Raw genomic sequence first — 23,265 nt, 5'->3', positions numbered from 1 at the left:
CCCATCCCCCCCTTTTCCTTCCCCCCCTTCCTCCCCCTCCCTCTCCCTCTCGCCCTCTGGGTCTTTAGGCAGTGTCCCTTCCCTGACCAGGAGAGGAGCTCTGAATGGAGGAGTGGCCCAGCCAGGCAGGTACCTGCACCTGCGCCTGCACAGGGCACCAGGGGCAACCCCTCAGGAGCCCAGCCCAGGTGTTCTCCTAGCAGCTCTGGGGTTGCCTCAGGCCTCCCCGCTGGCAGGGCAGCTCCAGGGGTTTTCTAGGTCAAGGCTGGGGGAGGAGTAGGACACCTGGGAGCAGAGCACCTAGGGCCTCAGGGAGGGAGGGAGGGAGGGAGGGAGGGAAAGCTGCATGGGAAGGGGCCTCTGCCCCACCAGCCCCTTCCCGGGGTCTTGTGGTGTCCATCACTGCTGTTCTGACCCAGGACACACACACAGAGCACACGCCTGGGTTCCCCTCTCCCGAGACCCAGGTTTCCATCCTGGGGGATCAGCTGGGGATCCCGGGACCACGGAATTTCCAGTTCCATTGAGCTGAGACCTCTGCTGTCAGGCCGGAGCCGTCTCCAGGTGGGGGCACCTTCTCCAACCCAGTTCCCCCGCCTCCCACAGCCTCGGAGTTCCTCTTCCCTCAGCTCAGCCAGGGAGATTGGACTTTTTGTTTGCTTTTAAAAATGTATTTACTTGGCTGGTGCCGCGGCTCACTAGGCTAATCCTCCACCTAGCGGCGCCGGCACACCGGGTTCTAGTCCCGGTCGGGGCGCCGGATTCTGTCCTGGTTGCCCCTCTTCCAGGCCAGCTCTCTGCTGTGGCCAGGGAGTGCAGTGGAGGATGGGGGCCCTGCACCCCATGGGAGACCAGGAGAAGCACCTGGCTCCTGCCTTCGGATCAGCGCGGTGCGCTGGCTGCAGCGCACCAGCCGTGGCGGCCATTGGAGGGTGAACCAATGGCAAAAGGAAGACCTTTCTCTCCGTCTCTCTCTCTCTCACTGTCCACTCTGCCTGTCAAAAAAAAAATGTATTTACTTAAGAGACAGATCTTCTATCTGCTCACTCACTCCCCAAATGCCTACAACAGCTAGGGGTAGGCCAACCAGATCAGAGCCAGGAACTCCACCTGGGTCTCCTACATGGGGGCAGGTCTCGGGTACTTGAACCTTCACCTGCTGCCTCCCAAGGGTATACGCACTGGCAGGAACCAGGACTCAAACCCGGGCACTCTGATGAGGGATGGGGGCGTCCCAAGCAGTGTGGTAACCTGTAGGCCAAATGCCTACACATGGACACACCTGGCCCTACCTGCAGGTGAGGGGCCACCACACGCTGGCCACCTGCTTAGAAGCAGCAATGTCAGTTCAGGTAGGAGTGAGGCACTCCTGCCTCACAGCCACAGCTCAGGTCAGACACAGAGGCGAGTCCTGGATCTGTCCCCACACCCTACCCGGCTCCGGTGAACGGTGTCCCCCGCCCCACAGTGTCCTGACAGCCAGGTGTGGTGGGCAGCAGCTGCTGGAAGGGGACCGTTTAGCAGGGGATGCCAGCCTGAGAGTCCACTGCTCTGAAGAGTGGGCTCACCTGGGACCGCCGCTCAGGCCCTCTGTTTTTGTTTGTTTGTTTTTGACAGGCAGAGTGGATAGTGAGAGAGAGAGACAGAGAGAAAGGTCTTCCTTTGCCGTTGGTTCACCCTCCAATGGCCGCCGTGGCCGGCGCACTGCGCTGATCCGAAGGCAGGAGCCAGGTGCTTCTCCTGGTCTCCCATGGGGTGCAGGGCCCAAGCACTTGGGCCATCCTCCACTGCACTCCCTGGCCACAGCAGAGAGCTGGCCTGGAAGAGGGGCAACCGGGACAGAATCTGGTGCCCCGACTGGGACTAGAACCTGGTGTGCCGGCGCCACAGGTGGAGGATTAGCCTAGTGAGCCACGGCGCTGGCCCTATTATTTTATTTTTTAAAAATATTCATTTATTTATTTGAAAGACAGAGTAACAGAGAGAGGTAGAGACAGAGAGAGAGATCTCCCATCTGCTGGTTCACCCCCAAATGGCCACAACAGCTGGAGCTGCGCCAATCTGAAGCCAGGAGCCAGGAGCCTCCTCCAAGTCTCCCACTTGGGTGCAGGGGCCCAAAGACTTGGGCCATCTTCTACTGCTTTCCCAGGCCACAGCAGAGAGCTGGATCGGGAAGTGGAGCAGCCGGGACTAGAACTGGCACCCCTATGGGATGCTGGCACTTAAGGCCAGGGCTTTAACCCACTGTGCCACAGTGCCTGCCCCAATATTTATTTTTAAAAGGCAGAATTACAAAGAGAGAGAAGCAGACAGAGAGGTCTTCCATCCGCTGGTTTACTCCCCAAATGGCCACAATGGCCATGGCTGTACTAGGCCGAAACCAAGAGCCAGGAGCTTCATCTGGGTCTCCCACGTGGGAGTAGGGGCACAAGCACTTGGGCCATCCTCCACTGCTTTCCCAGGCCACAGCAGAGAGCTGGATCGGAAGTGGAGCAGCCGGGACTCGATCCGGCATCCTTATGGGATGGAGATGCAGATGACGACTTTACTCGCTACGCCACAGCGCCGGCCCCATTGGCCCCATCCTTTCCCAACACCCCTAACTTCAGCTCCTCTGCTTCTCTCCGCCCCCTCCCCAGGCGGCCCCAGCCACCGTCCTCTCACCCAGCCCCCACAAGCCCCTCTGCCCCGAGTCTCGTGCTGCCCCCCTCATTGCCTTCAAACCTTTCTCCACACAGCAACCACTGGGCATTTTGAAACAAAGCACCCCGCATGTGCTGCTTCTCTGCCTGACACCTCTCCTGGCTCCCCACTGCCCTCAGGACAAAGTCGTCTTTAAGGACATTCGCCCCCTGGCCCGTCCCTGCGCCTGCAGTCCAGCTATTCTGTCCCTTGAGGGTTTCCCAGCACACAGCGCTGCGTCACACCTGCTCTGCAATGCTCGTCCCCTTTCACCCTGCAAACTCCTATTCAGTCCTCAAAACAGAGCATCGCTCAAGTGCTGCCTCCCCTGGGAAGCCGGCAGGGCCTCCCCGTGTGCAGTGTGTGTGCACAGTGACCTGGTCCATGTCTTGGCATTTCACAGTGTGGAGCACGTGTTCTGCTCTGGCTTTAAGGCGACAACTCTTCCTGTTGCCATGGCCAGGGGCAACTCAGAGTCCTGCAGGGGTAGGGGGCGGGTGAGCACAGACCATTGAGGAGACGGAGGGTGATCCTCACACAGCCCTTTCGCTGGCAGAGTGCACCGGGCAGCCTGTCCGCGGTGGGCTTGTCGGTGGGCCCTTGTCCGGCTTTGGTGCCACACAGCTGGCAGAGGCTGTGCTGTGAGCTTTGCCCACATGTTCCAGGTGTGGACCTAGCAAGGGGTCTTCTGGGTGGGCACCCGAGGGTGCCGCGTGCCGCCAGGGGGACGTTCTGCACCTTGCTGGCACTTGCCGGTCACACACTGAGGCTTCGTGCACTTGAATTCCGTCTCATCAGGAAACACGGTGTAAACAGGGATGGATGGAGCTCAGTCATCGCTGTGCGTGCCGAGCTGTTGAAGGGAGGTGCGGTTCACTTAGGAGTGTGTCGGGAAGAGCCCAATGGCTGGGCAGAGGGATGGACAGACGGACGCAAGGACACGAGGACACTAAGATGCCCAGGGCAGAGTCTAGGTGGTGGGGAAACAGGTGTTCACCATCAAAGTCTTTTCATGTGGCTGTGTGTTGCACCTGTAAAAACGCCGTCATACAAGTACTCAGCGGGCGGGAGACGTGGGGGTGCCGGGCAGGAGGCCGTGCAGCCGGCGCTGGCCCTGGGGAGCCCCCAGCTGCTCACTGAGGGGTCGGGGCCATGCGAGTTTGTAACTTCCCTTTGCGTGAGTGGCGTGAACAGCAAGTGGAGTGGAGCAGACTCCCCCAGCAAATCCCTAACGGGAGGGCAGGGGGCCCCTCCCTGGCTGTTGCCAGGGACACACTGCTCCCCCGAGTGGGCCGGGCAGGGGAGCAGGGCCCCACACCCCCCAGCACCCAGCAGAAGGCCTTTCCTGCTCCATGTCCTTGAGACCCCACAAGCCGCCAGGTGGGGGCAGGGGCCACGCCTGCCTTTTCTTCATACCCTCAGCACTCGGTGTGGGCTCCGAGCTGTCTGCGGGGTGAGGGAACATTCTCGGCTGCTTCGTGTTACCAGTCTGGTAACTCCGGTTCCCAAGAGCAGCCGGCAGGGACACCCCAAAATTGCTTCCCAAGTGGGGGAGGGGTGAGGTTAGCGCTCAGGTCCCTTTGTCCGGGGTCAGGGCCCCAGGGCTGGCCCCTGCCTCTGGCACTGACTCCCGTGACCCTCTGCCTCCCCTACCCCTCGGTCTCCTTTGCCTCTTCCCCCACTCACTGGTCCGTCTTCTCGTCTAGCTCTGTGCACGTTACTGCTCCCTGGTTACGCGTGCCCGGGACCTGTTGTGGTTTGTCCGGGTGATCGCTCAGGTTTACCGGTCATTCCCCCCTCCCCCAACAAGCCCAGCACCTAGGCCAATGGGTCAGTGCCCCTCTCCCCCGAGGACAGAAAGAGCAAACCTTCAGGGCCGGGTTGGCACTCCGAAGCCTGAGACAGAAGCCATTTTTATGAATGAAGCGTCTGAAACTGAAACCTGCCAAGTCGCAGACAGGAGCAGGGCGGCCGATGCTCCCTGGCCCTCAGGGCAGGGGAGTGGGGGCAGCCGGGCCACCCCCACGCCCGCCCCAGAGCCCCGCCCCCGCCTCCTGGGGACGGCCAGGGTCCCCAGCTCCCCCACCCCCCCCGCCCCTCCCCGAGCTGCCTGCTCTACAGCTATCTTTCTATATTTACTTAAACTTCTATTTGAAGAGGAATTCCTCATAATTACTCAGCCACAGAGCGCTGACACTGTTTGGCTGTGTTTATTTAGTTTCTCCTAGTGATTGGCAAGATGCTCTCTGCGGCTTTCAAGAGCAGATATAGACGAATGACCTTCTGGTCGTAAAATAAAATATGATGTGCTTTTCTGTCCTCACGGGAGGTGGCATGGAGAGGGGACGTGCCACCCCACCCCCTCCCATCCCCACGCCAAACCCAGGAGTGCCCGAGTGGGATTCACCAGGCCGCGTTAGCATTTTAGAAAGCATGTGGACACGTGTGTGTACGCGTGTGGATAGCATGTGTTCAACACACACACACACAGACACACAGTGGCACAGACATGGCAGCGAAGGCTGCGGTAGGATTAATCCATCTATTTTTTCTTCAAAAAAATATTTAATTGATACTTGGCATTCGGTCCAGTAGTGAGACGAAAATAGCCTGTTATTTATGTAGAAACTGTTCCCAAGGCCTGCTCCTGCAGCTCCTCTGCCCCCCAGCAGCCACGTGACAGAACATTCAGGAAAGCCCTGCTCTGACAACCCAGGGGGAGACTTGTGCTGAGCACAAGATGCGGCCAGCGGCTGAGCCGAGAGATGCTGGCGGCTGGGGGCGGCTGGGGGCGGCTGAGGGTGGGGAAAGGTGTTGCACTGCCTGCTCTCGGGAGTCCCAGAGGCTCTGAGGGCTTGGGGGCAGGGGTGTGGCCCCGCTTGCCTGACCCACCCCCTCCCCCTTCTCTGCCCTGTGCCACCATCGGCGCCCCCAAACCCTCCCCGTCAGGGGTAATCTACACCCACGTCCCATTTTATATCATGCCTAGCAGGGCACAGCTCACAGCCTGAGAGCCATCTGGGATGTTCACCAACGACCCTTCGGGAAGCATCCTTGCTGGCGGACCCACAGCCGTGGCTGCAGGGGAAGGCCTCACTTACCCAGCACACCGTGGCTTCCCTGCGGATCGTGGGTCGGAGCAGGGTGATGCCGCTCAGAGCTGGAGCGGGCACGTGGTCCAGCCGCCACGGCTCTGACGCTTACGGGGCATCCTCAGTGTCCTGGGAGTTCTCCAGTTCGTGACGGACGCATCATCCACTTCCTGCTTCTTTGGTGGCCTCATTTCCTGGAAAACACTTCCAGCAAAGAGGGTGGCTGCAAAAAGGCAGAATGAGGAGGAGGAGCCCCCGTTCCCAAAGGGAGCTGTTTTCTGATGCCCCCGGCAGGGTCCGACCAGCCGGCTGCATGGCCCATGGGGACAGATGCCCAAGCCCAGAACCGCCCCAACCAAGGAAACACTGGCCCTCCACCCCCGTGACGTGTGCAGCTCTCTCATCACCCACTCCCCTTGAAGCTGCCAAAATGCACATGCGCATAAGGAGACCCACTCCTATTGTCAGTTGTTAAAAATCTAGCTTGGGTGCCAGCGCCATGGCGTAGCAGGTGAAACTGCGTCTGCAGCCCCCGCATTCTATATGGGAACTGGGTCAAGTCCCAGCTGCTCCACTTCCAATCCAGCTCCCTGCTAATGCACCTGGAAAAGCAGTAGAAGATGGTCCAAGTAGAAGATGGGCCCCTGCACCCATGTAGGAGCCCCGGGTGAAACTCCTGGCTCCTGGCTTCAGTCCTGGCCATTGTGGCCATTTGGGGAGTGAACCAGCGGATGGAAGACCTCTCTCCTCTCTCTCTCTCTCTCTCTCTCTCTCCCCCTCTCTCTCTTTCTCTATCTCTTGCTGTAACTCTGACTTTCAAATAAATAAATCTTAAAAAAAAAAAAAAAACACAAAACTCTAGCTTGAATTCCTGTAGTTGTTCAACAAGCATGGAGTGCTGGGTTCTAGAAATTGTGCTTCTGTGGCAGTCAGCAAAGCAGGGGAGGCTGCTCCACGCAGCTTGGGTCTAGCATGAAAGTCCCCACACTTTCGATATAGCAGATGCACTTAAAGGGAGGGGAGGTTAACACAGTGTGCAGTCAGCAGGTGTCTAGGACAGGAGCTGAGAGTCTGTTCATCCAAAGAAGTTCCCTGGTGCTTTTGAGGCTGCTGGTCTAGGGGTCCAGGACCTAGGGCAGTATTCTTTAAAAAAAAAAAAAAGAAAGAAAGAAAGCAAGCAAGCTTATTTATTTGAAAGGCAGGGTCACAGAGAGAAAGTGAGAGACAGAAAGAGAGATCTCTCATCTGTTGGAATGGCCACAACAGCCAGATCTGGACCAGGCCAAAGTCAGGAGCCAGGCACTCCATCCAGGTCTCCCACGTGGGGGCAGGGACCCAAGCACTTGCACCACCATCATTTGCTATCTCCCCAGGCACATTAGCAGGAAGCTGGGTCAGAAGCAGAGCATCGCATATGGGATGCTGGCTCTTGCTATACCACCACGCTGCCCCCAGGATGGTGACCTTAAAGGTGTGACGGCCAAAGGTCCCCAAAACCCAGAGCACGCGGGAGAGGGGAGCAGCACGTGCCCACAGACTGTGAGCATTTCAGAGCCCTCAGGCTCCAACTGCAAAGCCCCAGGAAGATGTGACCCCCAGGGTCCTTACGGGGTTCATTTTCCAGGGAATGGATGAGCTGGTAGAAGGTGGGCTGGCTTTGCAGGAAATAGTCTTGTGAGCCGTGGCAGGGAGGCTGGGCAGAGGGTTCTAGAAAGCACCGGGGTTAGGCCATACTGGGGAAGAGGAGGCTTTGTGGTTTCTTCTGGCTTCAGCCTCCTCGCCCAGACACTGCCTGGCCTGGCGGGGCCAGGAGGGTGGGCGGAGGCCAGCGAGACCTGGGAGCCTCTGCTGCCCACGACACCTACAGTTTTAGAATCTGGAGAGCAGATGCCTCACCCTTGCTAAGCAACTCATGCAACAAACAGTTTGCCCCAGGCCTTTCTTTTTTGAAGCTGCTTTTGTTGGTGGGGTGGGGAGATGCGTGTGGAGATAAGCTTCTCAGGGTGATGACATCACAAGAATAATTAAAAAGCCACTTTGCACTGGGTCTTCACTTCTGAGGCGTGGCCTTCAAAAATAGCAGCAGGTCCGTCCCCCCCCCCCCCCCCCCCGAGGACCAGCTCCAGAGGCTGTGGGTGGGGAGTGGGGGAGCTGGGGACAAATAGGAGATTCTGCTGACTACTCCTGGAGGGGCTGGAGCCAGTCGCCTCAGTTTCCCCATCTTAGAAATGAGCTGTACTGGGGCTGGCACTGTGGAGTAGCTGGTAAACACAAGTCCTGCTGTGCCAACATCCCTCACGGGCCCTGGTCCCAGTTCCGGCTGCTCCACTTCCTATCCAGCTCTCTGCTCTGGCCTGGGAAAGCAGTAGAAGAAAGCTCAAGTGCTTGGGCAACTGCACCTGCGTGAGAGACCTGGAAGAAGCTCCTGGCTTCTGGCTTCGGATTGGCCATTGCAGCCGTTTGGGGAGTGAAGCTGCAGGTGGAAGACCTCTCTGCCTCTGCCTCTCTGTAACTCTGACTTTGAAATAAATAAATAACTCTAAAAAAAAAAATGCAGCATTACTGATCCTGGTTAGGTGCGGGGTCCTGGCTCCACGGTCCATGCCCTTCCACACTGGGTCAAGACCCACAGCTGTGCTGGGCTAACGCCAGGTTCTGGGGTCCTGGAGACGCCTGAGACTGTCCCTGGCTGGAGCTGGCCCAGTGCAAACCTGAGTGTCTCCCGCGCCCATCCTGCCCTGGCTGTGTTTGGGCCTTGACACTGCGTTGCCTGGCAACCACCTATCCTATAGGAATTCACACTCATTCTTCCAGGCAGACACATTTAATTTCAGACCCAAGGCGCTCGCTGACGCGGGGTGTCACCAGCCTGTGTCCTCCCAGAAATAGCTCGAAGCACCGAGTCAAAAGTAGCTGGGGGAACTGATCCCCGCATTTGATCTTATTCCCCTAAAATAGCTCTGTCCTGTTTATGGGGCTGCTCCGAGAGGGTACGTGGGAGCCTGGCTGTGCTCACGGCTTCCTCCCGCCTCTGGGTGCTCGCCTTTCTGTGGCCGGCCGCTGCTGGAGACATCCTCGGTGACTCAGGGCCCCCGGCATGATGTAACACTCCTGGCTCCCGGGTGGGGTGATGGGAAGGTGTGGACAGCCGCAGAACTGCAGGCGGGACTCTGGGTGCCTGCGGGCCAGTTCTCAACCAAGGTCAGGTGCAGCTGAGGTCTGGGGTGGGCTGGGGCTGGTGTCCTGGCCAGAGCTTCCCTGCAAGGAGCCTGGTCCTTGGCCCCTGGGGAGGCGTCTGACCCACTCTTTTCAGCTGCGGTTCTCCACCACGGCTCTGAGCCGGGATCATCCAGAGAGCCTTAAAGAAAGATTGGTTCTGATGTAACTGTGAGATTCTAATGTGCAGCCAAGATTGGGAGCCGAGGGGCTCCTGCCAGAGTCCCCTCCCCAGTTAGCGGCTGCGCTCCCCACACTTGGTGCTTTGCTGGTTTCTGAGCCCCCACCCCCCTCCCCGTGGAGTGGCTGTCCTGCCAGAAGCCACGTTCCTCAGGCCCCAGGACCTCCATCCAGGCGGCAAGTGTTAGCTGCGGACCTACTGAGTGTCCTGCCCAGGCCAGGCACCTCCCTGTGGGCAAATGCAGATGAAGTCCTTTAGGGTGCTAGGAGAGAGGTGGGACCCCTGTCGAGGCTGAGGGTGCAAGACGGTGGTGGGTGAGGAGGATGGAGGTGAGGGTTGTGTGCTGGGCTTTGGAAAGACAATGAGGTCAGTGTGTGCCCTGCAAAAAATAGCGCCCTGAGCTCACAAGCAAGCAAACATAGGTTGTCCACTAAAATAAGGTTGTCTAATTCATTCATAGGTCGGTTTAAAACCTTTTTTTATTTTTAATTGTGGTAAGGACCACGTAATATGAAATTTAGCCTCCTGACCCTTTGGAAGGGTCTGCTGCCCGCATACAATGGAGACACAGGCTGCAGGCCGTTTTGCTCAGGTGGCCAGGTGGACACAGGCCTATGGGTACACGAGGGTTGGGAGAAAAAAGGGCATTTCTGAAACACCGGGACAAACCAGCACTTGCACATCAGAATCTTGCTGCTGGGTGATACCCTGGCTGGGTGCATCCCAGCCCTCTCCCTGGGGACAGCTGAGGGCACTCTCGTGTGCCCGGCTCCACGGAGGCTCTTGGGAAGTTCTGGGAGGAACCCCATATCCAGAAAGCCCCTCCCCCAGCCATCTCCCAGTAAGGGTGCGGGGGAGGAGAAATGGAGGTCCCACACCCGCATCTACACCAACTCAGTGTGGACGCAGCCTGGGCTACAGTTCTTTACCCAGGAGTACTCTTGTCGCTCAGCTTGGCGTGCTCACTGCGCTCTGTCTTACGTCTGATCTCTCTCGTGCGCACAGACGAGAAAGCCCAAGTAGCCCCTCTCCAGTAAGCAAGCTGAAGCTCTGGATTCCGCGCACAGCCTCCCTCCCCCAGCCCCAGCCCTTGGCAAGCACCCTCCTCCTGCCTGCTTGTGACTGCTCTAGCTGTCCCACGGCTGGAGTCGCACCACGTTTATCCTCTGCTGGCGGACTCCACTCAGCACAAGGGCCTCAAGATTCGTGCACGCTGTAGCATGGGACAGGGTTTGCTTCTTTTTAAAAGGCTGTGTGATAAGGACCGGTGCTATGGCTGGCATCCCATATGGGCACCGGTTCGAGTCCTGGCTGCTCCACTGCCGATCCAGCTCTCTGCTATGGCCTGGGAAAGCAGTAGAAGATGGCCCAAGTCCTTGGGCCCCTGCACCCGCGTGGGAGACCTGGAAGAAGCTCCTGGCTTCTGGCTTTGGATCAGCCCAGCTCCCACCATTGTGGCCATTTGGGTGTGAAGCAGCAGATGGAAGGCCTCTCTCTCTCTCTCTCTCTACCTCTTTCTGTAACTCTGTCTCTCGAATAAATAAAATAAATCTTCACAAAAATGAGCCTGTGTGATATTCCATCATACGCATGCCCCATGCCTTCTTTCCCCACTTCTTGTCCCTCTGTGGGCATCTGGGTTGACTTCGCTTTCGGCTACCATGCGTTACGCTGCCGTAAACATGGGTCTACAAATGCCTCTTCAGCACCTTGCTCCCAGAAGCGGGGTGCCTGGGTCACAGGGGAATCCCATTTTTAATTTTTGAGCAGTTGTTTCCCATAGCAACTGGAGCATTTGACATTCCTGGTGTGGCAGTGCACCAGGGCCTGGTCCGCGTGTGCAGCAGCCCTTGTTACTTCCTATTTATTTATTTGGAAGTCAGAGTTACACAGAGAGAGAAGGTGAGGCAGAGAGAGAGGTCTTCCATCTGCTGGTTCGCTCCCCAAATGGCTGCAACGGCCGGAGCTGAGCCGATGCAAAGCCAAGAGCCAGGAGCTTCTTCTGGGCCTCCCATGTGGGTGCAGGGGCCCAAGCAATTGGACCATCCTCCACTGCTTCCCCAGGCGCATTAGCAGGGAGCTGGATCAGAGTGGAGCAGCTGGGACTTGAACCGACGCCCGTATGGGATGCCAGCGCTGCAGACGGCAGCTGAACCCGCAGTGCCACAGCGTAGCCCCTCTGCTGTGTATTTCAGTGTGCAGATCACTGTGGGCAAAGGGGAGCTGGCCAAGAAGAAAACGGCACAGAAGAACCATGTCACCACGCCACCTGGAATAGAATCCAGACGAAACTGAAATAAAATCAGCACCTGGGGCCGGCGCCGCAGCTCACTAGGCTAATCCTCCGCCTTGCGGTGCCGGCACACCGGGATCTAGTCCCGGTCGGGGCGCCGGATTCTGTCCCGGTTGCCCCTCTTCCAGGCCAGCCCTCTGCTGTGGCCAGGGAGTGCAGTGGAGGATGGCCCAGGTGCTTGGGCCCTGCACCCCAAGAAGCATTTGGCTCCTGCCATCGGATCAGCGCAGTGTGCCGGCCGCAGCGCACCGGCCGAGGCGGCCATTGAGGGTGAACCAACGGCAAAGGAAGACCTTTCTCTCACTGTCCACTCTGCCTGTCAAAAAAAAAAAAAAAAAAATTAAAAAAAAAAAATCAGCACCCGGAAGTGAATTCTAGCAAGTCTCCCATTACAAATCTGTAGGGAGACGTTTTAGAAGGGCAGTGCTTGTTGGGCCCCTGTGCAAGCCTAGGGCGGTGCGGCCCGGCCTCCGGGTGGGGGCGGTGCTGGGCTCCTGGACCCGTGGGCATCATGCCACCCCCTGGGCAGCAGCAGGAACCCAAGGCCCTGGGGGAGCCTGCCCACGCCCTGGAGGCTGAGGTGGGCAGGAGAGGGCATTCAGGGCCAACACGGGGGCCGCCCGCCTCTGCTCCCCCTGCCCCCCGCCAGGGACCTTGCTGCAGCTGCCATCCTCGGCCTCCTGGGCTCCCCCTCCTCCTGTACACCTCTTGGCTCCCTGAGAACCCTTGGGGCTGCTGGGACCGCAGTGGGAGACGCCCTTTGTCCTGGGTGCACGTGGGAAGCCGCAGCGCCAGCCGGGGGCCCCAGGCTTGGCGAGTCATGGGAGCCCTCTGGCCCTCGGCTTCCTCTTCTGACCCAAGGGGGGATCCCCTGCCTGCCCGGCTCCTGGGGACACAGGCCCTGGCAGGGACTCAGTCAGTCCCGGGCCTCAGTTCTGCTCCTCTGTGGAGTGGGAGCAGTGACCCTCCTCCACAAGCATTTCTCAGGTGGACAGCTGACAAGGCCGCTGAGACGCCATTTGGAACCCCCGTGTCCCCTATCAGAATCCCAGCTCCCTTCTGACCAGCTTCCCTTCGGGGGCAGCAGGTGACGGCTCAGGTACTTGGGTCCCGGCCACCCGTGTGGGAGACCCAGATGGAGTTCCAGGCCCCCGACTTCACCTAGCTCAGCCCTGGTTGCTGCCGACAACTGGGGAGTGAACCGGTGGCTCGGCCTCTCTGTTCTCCCCCTCTCTCTGTGTCTCTGCTTTTAAAATAAAATGAAATCGATAAATTAAAAAAATTGAAAGAAAATAAAGGAAAATTAAAAACAATCTTAAGTAAATATATATATATTTGAATGAATATATATTAATTCACAATTGTTCAATTAAAAATATAAAACCAAAAGGAAAAAAACACACAAACTAGTCAGGCTTCCTCCAACTTTCCAGACACTTTTTTTTAAAGAGATTTATTTAGGGGCTGGTGTTGTGGCGTAGTGGGTAAAGCCGCCGCCTGCAGTGCCAGCATCCCACATGGGTGCCAGTTTCAGTCCTGGCTGCTCCACTTCCAACCCAGCTCTCTGCTATGGCTTGGGAAAGCAGTGGAAGATGGCCCAAGTGCTTGGGCCCCTGTGGGAGACCCGGAGGAAGCTCCTGGCTCCTGGCTTTCAATCGCCGCAGCTGCAGCCATTGCGTCCAATCGGGAAGTGAACTAGCAGATGGAAGACCTCTCTCTCTGTGTGTAACTATATAAATAATAAATAAATAAATATTATATAAATAAATAAATATTAAAAATAGATTCATGTATTAATTTGAAAGTCAGAGTTAGAGAGAGAGAGAGATTCTTCCATCCACTGGTTCACTCCCTAAATGGCTGCAACGGCCGGAGCGGGGCCTATCCGGAGCCAGGAGCAGGAGCTTCGTCTGGGTCTCCCACGCGGGTTCAAGGCATCTTCTGCTGCTTTCCCAGGTGCACTAGCAAGGAGCGGGGATCATAAGTGGAGCAGCCAGAACTCAAACTGGTGCTCTTAGAGTTATGTCGGAGTCGCGGGCTGCGGCTTAACCGCTGTGCCACAGCGCGGGCCTGGCCCTTCCAGATGACTTCTTTTTTTAAAAGCACTTGAGACATGGGAGCGTCTGAAACTCAGCTGGGTCCGGGAGAATGCAAAGTGCTTGTTGAATGAATGCGTGAAAATCCACTGAACCCCAAAGGGCACCAGCACCCACTTCTTGGACACATTTTATTCTGCCCTCTTTGCAGACATCAGCTTCCACTCTCAAAATCTCTGCGAGCTGGCAGCCCACGCCCGCGCTCTGGGCAGAGACCTGGGCTCACGAAGGGTAACCATTTTGCCCCAGCTAGAGGGGCTGTTTGGAGTCTCCGAGACGCCCCAGACCCCTCCCCTAGTCTCCCACAGAGCACACGGAAGACCCTCAGCAGCAGGTGCCGCCCCGCCGGGGTGGACCAACCCTGGGAGAAGCAGTGAGCCCAGGTAGCCGGCGCCCCGGCGGTGGGGGCTGGGCAGCGGGCTGGGCTGGCGTGCCCACCACCGTCCAGCTCCCTCTGGACTCAGGCCCAATTGGAGAAGGCGCTCCTTCACCCTGTCTCCAGGCAACCGCCTTCTGCACCGGCAGGAAGTGCTCCGTTAATGATAGGCTAGGAAACCCTAGCTGAAAATAATTACGTGTGCTGGGAGCCCGGCCTGTCGACTCGCGGGCAGGGCTCGGGGAGCAGTGGAGCCCAGAGGCTGCCACGCCCCCACACCTCTTCCCTTGCGGGCTGAGGCCCCGGCCTTTTCCTAAACACAGGACTTCCCAGCCACAGCGCAGGGCATGCACACCGGGTTTCTGATCCGGGCACGCCGGGGAGGGTTTGAGATCAGGGCTGCCCCGGGCCCCCGTGGTGGGGGACCTGGTGGCTACAGGACCCTCGCCTGATTCCGGGCTGGGGGGGTAGTTTGCAGAGCCAGCGTGGGCTTGGGCGGCCCTGGATGCCCCTGAGCCAGTGGTGTGCCCTCCCTGCGCCCTCCTCCCACGCGGAACGGCTGTAATGTCTCCTGACTGAGGGGTCTTCCCCTCCCATCCCGGGGCTGGGCACACGCAGGAGCTGCCCACAGGTGCCTAACACTGTCCCTGCACCGTAACAGTGGGACAGCGGGACTTAGCGGGTGATGGAACCTGGCCGAGGAGCGAGCCCGCCATGGGCTGGGCTAAGTGGGGAGAGCTGAGCTGAGCTGCGGGCTGCCAGCGTTGTCCCGGTGCGGGGTCAGCGGAGGAGAGAAATACTTAGCAACCCCCAAGTGTCTCTCTCATCAGAATTCAGGCTCCAAGCAGACTGGAGTGTGCTTGTCTGGTTCGCTCGCTCAGCGCGCATGCGCATGTGCAGACGGGCAGACTCACACGTGCCGGGCAAGACCTGTCCCGGGGGCTTCCACACCCGGGCAGAGGAGCGACTGCAGGCCCCAGGCGGCAGGACACGTTGGGTTACGACCCCCGAGTGTTTGAGAAGTGCTTCTGTGTGCGGGTGGAGAAGTCTGGAAGGGTTCAGTGCGCAGGGCTCCGGTGAGTGGGAGAGGGTGAGGGTTTTCCCACGTTTACTGTGGTTTCAATTTTTAGAATCACGAGGGCCGTTTGTGATTTCTGTGACAAAGCTAAATTTTAAGAAAAATTGGGACGCAACGGAGCAGGGGAGAGAGGAGGCGATATGGCCGCCGTGGGTCCGCAGGGAGGGTGGGTGCTTCCGCCCCACCCCTGCAGGGAAGCGGAGGGCAGCAGGGGCCGGGTGAGGGGCAGCCCAGGAGCCAGTGGGACAGCTGCCACCCGGAGGGGAGTGGAGGGGAGTGGAGGGCCCGGTGCGCCCTCTCCCCCTCCCCCAGGGAGGGAGAACCTGTGTTACCTCACCTCCTGTGCATCTGGGGCCCTGGACGCACGCACACACCCTCTTTCCTTAGAAACAAGGCCGGTTTCCAGGCCTCTGTGCCCAAGACAAGATGGGGGCCAAGGACACAGCCAGAGGCCTGGTCGAGGGCAGAAGGCCCCCGGGTGTGCCTTCAGGGTAATGGGGCTCACCTGGCAGACTGGAGGGTCACCTGGAGCTCTGGTTTTGTTTTGTTTTTTTTTTTTTTTTTTTTTTTTTTTTAAGATTTATTCATCTGTGGGGCTGGCACTTTGGCACAGCAGGTTAAAGCCTCAGCCTGCAGCGCTAGCATCCCATATGGGTGCTGGTTCATGTCCTGGCTACTCCACTTCCTATCCAGCTCCCTGAAAATGCACCTGGGATAGCAGTAGAAGATGGCCCAAGTCCTTGGGCTCCTGCACTCACATGGGAGACCCAGAAGAAGCTCCTGGCTCCTGGCTTCGGATGGGCTCAGCTCCTGCTGTCATGACCATTTAGGGAGTGAACCAGCAGGTGGAAGACCTCTCTCTCTGTCTCTGCCTCTCTCTGTGGCTCTGTCTTTCAAATAAATAAAATAATTCTTTTAAAAAGTGATTTATTTATTTGAAAGGCAGAGTTACGGAGAGGCAGAGAGAGAGAAAGAGAGAGAGAGAGAGAGAGAGAGAGAGATCTTCCATCCATCTGCTGGTCTACTCCCCAAATGGCCGAAATGGTCAGAGCTAGGCTGGCATGAAACCAGGAGCCAGGAGCTTCTTCTGGGTCTCCCATGTGGGTGCAGGGGCCCAAGCACTTGGGCCATCCTCCACTGCTCTCCCAGGCCATCAGCAGGGAGCTGGATCAGAAGTGGAGCAGCTGGCGATGCTGGCACTGCAGTCCCGGCCCCTTGGAGCTCAGGTTTTAGCAAGAGGCCTAGGCCAGGTGGGGAAGGAGGGTTGGAGGGGGCTTAGGCGCTTCCTGCTGAGGGCTCGGGGTGGGGGGGGGCGCAGGAATCGGGGCGCTGGTGATGCCCGCATTTCAGCACCATCCGGAAGAGGCCCACAGGGAGGGCAGGCATGGAGGGCTCCCTGCAGGCTACTCTGACCCGGCAGACACAGAGGCCCAGGAGGGCCCTCAGCGACCCAGCACCGCCTCGGCCTCCCGCCCTGTCGCCGAGACGCCAGCAGAGTGACCTCCGGTGGGGTGACCAGATCTCTCCAGTTCATCTCCTCTCCGTGAATTTCGAGAATATCGAAGTAGTACATGCTTGCGAGAAAATAGTAAAGGAGCACAAAGCTATGAAGGAAGCAGCCCCTGCCTTCCACGTCCCGGGGCCGACAGCTTCTCTTTGTGTTTTTGCTCCGAAGCCTGGCATCGGCTGTGCTGTGTGACAGATGTTCCAGGGGCGGCCAGGGCGGTGGCCTCGTCGCTTCCTGGGGCAACCTGTTAGCTGGGAGCCTCCAGGGCGGCCCTGGCTGCATGCGTGCACCCCTTCCTGGGCTACCCCGCTAAGTTGTGTGCCACAGCTTCCTCGACCTAGCACTTCGGGCTTGAAAGTTATGAGCAGTGAAAGCCTGCATGGCTGTCGCTCCAAGGAACCCCAAGCAGGGCGCACCGATTTCAGCCGGCAGTGGGTGAGCTATTTTGCCACATCCTTCCCGGCATTGTGTATTATCAGTCTTCTGATCGTCGCCCCTGGCCCACGGAGGAAAGCCATCTTATTGTCGTCTGTTTGTGTTGGAGCATGCGAGCCGCTTTCTCGGGGTGAAGCCGATGCAGACTGACCCTCCCCCCAACTGCGCTGGCCTGGGAGCCGAGCCCCAGATGTGAGCACAGGAGCCCCAGGCCAGGTGTCCCCAAGTCTGCGCGCCTCCCTCAGGGCTGCAGAGGCCCTGCCGGCCCCGTCAGCCTTGGCCAGGACCCAAAATGTCTGGGCAGGGAGAAGGAGGGCTCCACACCCCCAGGAAGGGAAGTGAGCAGGAATCTTGGCTGGGCGTCACTGGGAGAGCAGAGGGCAGGGCAGGCCCAGCCAGCGGGGCCTCCCTGCAGCCCTGGCTCCCAGGCGCCCAGATAGGACAGATATGCTAATAGGCTTTTCTGGAACAGGCGGGGCTCTGGCTCCATGGCGTAGCCCCCCTGACCCCAGCTTGTCTAGCCCAGACGCCAGCCTTATCTGCCGGGCCTGTGGAGGGTGCCTCCGGACAATGGGTCAGCGAGGGGGTAGCATCCAGGGCTCGGCGTCTCCCAGCCCAGCCGGGCCTGCTCAGAGCCGTGATCACAGAGCCCTTTTGTTAAACACTTGGCTTTCCTCTGTTGTGAAAGTACTGTGTGCCACCCACCAAAAGGCCTCAGCGGTCACCAACGTGGGCCTTGTGGGCCTGGGGTCTGGGAGCATCGCCCTGGTCTCCCGTGCCTTCTCCCAGCAAGTCCAAAGACGGCATTTGCTCACGCGTGCTAGTCTTCCTCCTGCCTAGTCCCATGCTCCCTGGCCTGGTCCTGCTTTGTGCAACCTCTTTTCAAAGCCTTCCATCACAAACAGACACTGCGTGCACCACAGCTAAGGCCACACGCAGCCTTTCCCCAGAGGCTGCCTTCGCCCGGGGCCCCTCCCAGCCACAGCCTCACTCCCCACCCCCACCCCAGACCCTCACTCGCCCCTTATTCCTCTGCTGTGGTTTGGCTCAGCTGCCCGTCTCTGCCTTGGGTGCCCTTGGTCAGTCTTCCGAGGACGGACCTCTGGGCCCAGGCTCCAGGCTCTGGCCCTGGCCTCTGCAGGTGCAGGTGGGGTTCCTTCTCCAGCCTGCTCTGCATGCCCTGGGCGCCTCAGTGTCTTCCCCACAGAGCGAGTCCTGGGAAGCCTGAGTGTGATGGCGCCCCAGACCCTCTAGTGCGCAGGCACAAACACCTTGGCTGCTCCACACCCCCAGTGCCCGCCATACTGTGCCTTTCTCTGGCACTTGTGTGGGGACAGTGCTTGCCCCTCCATGCCGGCTGGCCACTGCCCGTGCCTTGGGTGTGCTGTGGCTTGGGCTCCAGCACCGCTCTCCTGCGTCGCACTCCTGCGTTCTAAGGGGCCGATATGGACCTCGGCCCTGCCTGGGAATGCCCGCGGCTCCTGTGTCACCTGGGAGTGGTGGGTGACGGCTCCACCTCATATTTTTTTTTTAAGATTTTATTTATTTATTTGAAAGGCAGAGTTACAGAGAGGCAGAAGCAGAGAGAGACAGAGAGAGAGACAGAGAGAGAATCTTCCATCTGCTGGTTCACTCTTCAAATGGCTACAACAGCCAGAGCTGGGCCAATCCGAATGAGGGAGCCAGGAGCTTTTTCCGGGCCTCCCGCGTGGGTGCAGGGGCCCAAGCACTTGGGGCATCTTCTGCTTTCTTCTCAGACACATTAACAAAGAGTTGGATCAGAAGTGGAGAAGCTGGGACTCGAACCAGCGTCCCTATGGGATGCCAGCACTGCAGACGGTGGCTTTACCTGATATGCCACATTGCCGGCCCCAGCTCCACCTTGTAGATGGGCAAAGGGAGCTTGCGTAGGCCAGGGGATTCTGCCCAAGGTCACGGGGTTGGCGAGGGACAAAGCTGCCATCACAGCTGGGCGTCTCTCCTGCCAGAGCTGCTGGAAGCCAGGTGGTGCCTCATCCACAGGCTCACGGCCACCGAGGCCCCACCTGCCCCTGCCCCCACCACACCAACAGGAGGCACCCTGAGAAGTTGCAGGTGCCCGCGCCCCTGGGCTGGGCTGGCCGTGCTTGGGGAGAAGGGGTGGGCTCAGAGCCCCCCAGTGCCTGATGCACTGCCAGGGCGCAGAACCTTCTGTGCCTCGAACCCAGCACAGGCGGGACCCTAGGTGTCTCGTGTCCCAGTTCAGGGCATCAGGGCCACTGTCACACAGCAGCCGCATCCTCTTAAGCTCAAAGCACTCTGGGGAGGAGACCAAGGGCTCCAGGGTCCCACAGCCCGGCCCCGCCTGCGCTGCCCAGGGGGAGCCGCTCCTGAACGTGGGTGCTTGTCACCCGCCGGGTGAAGTGAGCGCAGCCACACTCAGCGCTGGGCACAGGGGGGTCAACATCAGCTCTTGGGATTTCTCCTCCATGGTGGCTCCCAGATGGCCTCCCTCGCCTCAGGTCCAGGGCATGTGGGAGCCCCACCCCCAGCCTCCCGGAAGCCACTGCTGTGTGTCCTTCACGCACCCCCAGGCTTGAAGCTGGGGCTGGGAGGATTTTGCTCTTAAACCAATGACCAGGCTCCTGGGGGGGCTCTGGAAGGCCCCAGTTCTGCCCTTGAGGTCAAGCCTTGGGCAGCATCCGTGTATATTATCCTGGGTCCCTCTAATCCCAGAACTTGGGGGTGCGTGCGGGAAATAAACTTCCTGCCTGACCACAGTGGGAGGTGACTTGCAGGTGTTTTCCTTCATGTCTGATTTCACATCGTATACTTGTGAGAGAGGCGCAGAGAGGTTAAGCAACATAACATACCCATAGTCACACAGCACCGGGGTTTATGCCGGGCCTGTCCGGCCTGCGACGCTGGATTTTCCTTTCACCACTAACTTACTGCCCTGGGAGGGCAACCCTCTGGGATCAGCTTGGGACAGCCCCGAGGGAACGGCCAAGGTGAGACCTCTGACGCCTCCAACATGGGGCTCTGTCTCCACTTCACAGGAGTAGACATTTCAGGACTCTGACCCAATGTGGAGGGCGCCATCACCTTAGCAATCCTAGGTCTTCTCATCCATGAACATGGGATGTATTTCTTCTTATTCCAGTCTCTTACAATTGCTTTCAGCAATGGTTTATGGCTTTCACAGCTCAAGAGCTACATTTCTCTTATTACGTCTAATCCTTAGTATTTTGTTCTTTTTTAAAAGATTTATTTATTTATTTGAAAGAGTTACACAAAGAGAGGAGAGGCAGAGAGAGAGAGAGAGAGAGAGAGATATCTTCCATCCGCTGGTTCACTCCCTAGTTGGCCCCAATGGCTGGAGCTGCGCTGATCAGAAGCCAGGAGCCAGGAGTTTCTTCTGGGCCTCCCATGCAGGTGTAGGGGCCCAAGGCCTTGGGCCATCTTCTACTGCTTTCCCAGGCCATAGCAGAGAGCTGGATCGGAAGTGGAGCAGCCAGATCGCGAACCAATGTCCACATGGGATGCCGGCACTTCAGGCCAGGGCATTAACCCACTGAGCCACAGCGCCGGCTCCTAGTATTTTATTGTTTCTCATGCTATCATCCATGAAATTGTTCTGTTAATTTCATGTTGTACTGCTCATTCCTGGAGTGTAGAAATGAAGCTGGGGCTGGCATTGTGGTGCAGTGAGTTAAGCTGCCTCCTGCAACGCTGGCATCGAATATCAGATTTCAGATCCTAGCAGCTCCACTTCTGATCCAGCTCCCTTCTAACATAAGAGGGAAGAGCAGCGGAAGATGGCCCAAGGACCTTGGCCCCTGTGGCCCACGTGGGAGACCTGATGGAGCTCTGGGCTCCTGGTTTTGGCCCGCCTGTTTTGGTGCAAAATGTTTTGAAGTCCATGAACTAGAAGGTTCTTCACGGAGAATGCATGTCATGAAAAAGCTATGCACACCATAGCTTTCAAATTTTTTTTACCAAAATAAACTCACTTCAAAATTGAATTTTCCTTGGGGTCAGTGCCCTGGCGCAGTAGGTTAATTATCCGCCTGTGGCGCCAGCATCCCATATGGGCCCTGGTTCGAGTCTCGGCTGCTCCTCTTCCAATCCAGCTCTCTGCTATGGCCTGGAGAGCAGTGGAAGATGGCCCAAGTTTTTGGGCCCCTGCACCCACATGAGAGACCCAGAAGAAGCTCCTGGCTCCTGGCTTCGGATCAGCTCAGGTCTGGCCATTGCAGCCATTTGGGGAGTGAACCAAGGGAAGGAATACCTTTCTCTCTCTCTGTCTCTCTGTCTCTCTCTCATTCTGTAATTCTACCTCTCAAATGAATAAATAAAATCTTTTTAAAAAATTGCATTTTCCCTGAACTTTAGGAAATCAGCTCACACCTCTTCCTTCCCAGTCTGGGTGCCTTTTGTTTCTGGCCTCACCCACTCGCTCTGGCTGCGACGCCAGTGCACTGTTGAGTTAGCAGCTGTGACAGCCACACCCTGTCTGGCTCCAGGTCTTTGGGGGTGCACTCAGTACTGCACCCTTCTGTGTGACGCTCGTGATGGGCTTTGCATAGAAATCTCACGTGGGGTTGAGGAAGATTCCTTCTGTTTCCAATTTGTTGAGTGTTTTAATCCTAAGAAATCTCATCATAGTCCAAGAATGTGTCTCATACAGCAAGAGGGGCATGGTCCCTCCCTGCTCAGGTTTGTGTCCCAGAGGGGACTTGGCCACTCCCCCAACCCTGACCCCCTCCCCCAGAGCTAAGTCCAGAGTCTCAGGGAGGATTTGTGAGTGGACACAGGCCTCGGGGCAGGCTGGGAAGGGCGCAGGGAGGGAGACCTCTGAGCACCATAACCCTCTGGGTGCACCGTAGGTAGAAGTGGGAAGAGAGGCCGGCAGGGGCCCACCTCAGGGTGGCACGGGGTCTCCTGCCACCAGCTCAGACAGAGCGCCCTGAAGGACACTGGTGTTGTGGGATGCCACAGAGGCAGGCCACCTGCACCTGCTCTGCCCTCCGAGGGAGGTCTGGACTCCAGCCGGCCCACCTCACAGCCAGCCCAGCTCTCCAGGAGGCCACCTCCTCCCTGCTTGCCTGGAGCCTGCGCCCTGCCCCGCCTGCCTCCAGGCTCATGCCCGGGAGGCCCCTGCCCCAGGGAGCCCTGCCCCCCTCCCCGGGCTACCTGGTCCCCTAGCAGCTGTGTCGCAGCTGGCTTTGGCACAAAGCACGTGCACAACACCTGTTCCTTCACCTGGGCTTAGAGGCAGAGGGAGGAGAGAGAGCGAGAGAGCGAGAGAGCGAGAGAGCGAGAGAGCGAGAGCGCGCGCACTCAGGTCGGACACTGGGTCTCTGGGCCCTCTCCAGGACTGAGACCCCTCCTTGCCCCGCCCCCATCACCCAGGAGACCCGTCCTCCCAGGCCCACTCCCACACCCGCTCTGCCTGCCTGGGCCCCCGGGGCCCTAGTGGGGATAATGAGACCAAGTAGGTGTATGTGCATGTGTCTCCCTGGGACAGCCTCCCCACGCCTTCCCAGCCATGACCTCAGTGCTCAGGGAACAGCCCAGGCGGGTGCCAACTTGCAGCAGGAGGAAACAGAGACCTGCAGGTGCTGCCCTGGGGACCTGGGGCGGGGGCAGGGGGCTCAGGACCGGAGCCTCCCCCTCCCTCTTCTCAGAGCCATAAACACCAGGGCGGTCAGAATAAAAGAGCGTGGTTAGACCTGGCTACTTCCAGGGCAGGCTCACTCCCTCCCAGGGCAGACCGGCCCCTACCTGCAAGGCTTCATGGGTAAGACGGAAGCAGAGCTGAGCCCTGTGGGGTCCTGGGTTAGTGGTTTCGTCAGCCAAACTGCGCCGAGCTCTGTCCACGCTGGACCACACGGAGAACGGCAGGAAAGGCAGTCCTGGTTGGCCCTGATGGGCTGGGTGACCTTGGCCAAGGCCTTCCCAGCTGGGAAGAGAGACCTTCACTGGGGGTGAGGGGGGCTCAGACAGGCTCCCCCCACCCCGGGGCTACACAGCGACTTCACTGCGTGTGCCGTGCCAGCTGCCAGCCCCGCAGTGAGCCCGCAGCCTCCCGCAACTCCGCAGTCTCCCCGCACAGAGGCCAGCCCCCTGCCCCAAGGGCCTGCATCCATTTCCTGTCTCCTTCCCCCCACCCCCGGCCCCCGTCCCTGGCCTCTCTGTCAAGGGTAGAGGCGAGGGGCAGGATCCATCAGGAAGCTCCGGGTCCGGGCGCGTGAGCTCTGGGCAGCATGAGCTCAGCTGCCGCACCCGGCAGGGCCCACACCCTGCTCTGCCTGATGGCTGGGCCGG

The 23,265-nt window shown here is 58.7% G+C and overlaps 1 long non-coding RNA gene across 1 annotated transcript; it reads right to left on the bottom strand.

Annotated features, from left to right (window-relative positions):
* Positions 1-2,709: 2,709 nt before the first annotated feature.
* On the bottom strand, positions 2,710-23,054 carry LOC149123723 (uncharacterized). Its single transcript, XR_016214547.1, has 3 exons — positions 22,723-23,054; positions 5,784-5,978; positions 2,710-3,535 (listed from the first exon to the last, which is right to left on the bottom strand). It is a non-coding gene; the product is annotated as an uncharacterized LOC149123723 (long non-coding RNA).
* Positions 23,055-23,265: the final 211 nt, after the last annotated feature.

This window comes from Oryctolagus cuniculus, chromosome 10 (assembly GCF_051225735.1).
Source record: "Oryctolagus cuniculus isolate XC-2025 breed Fujian yellow rabbit chromosome 10, ASM5122573v1, whole genome shotgun sequence".
Classification (NCBI taxonomy): Eukaryota; Metazoa; Chordata; class Mammalia; order Lagomorpha; family Leporidae; genus Oryctolagus; species Oryctolagus cuniculus.
Note: the sequence above shows the minus strand (reverse complement) of the source record. Positions and strands in the feature narration are given on the sequence as shown.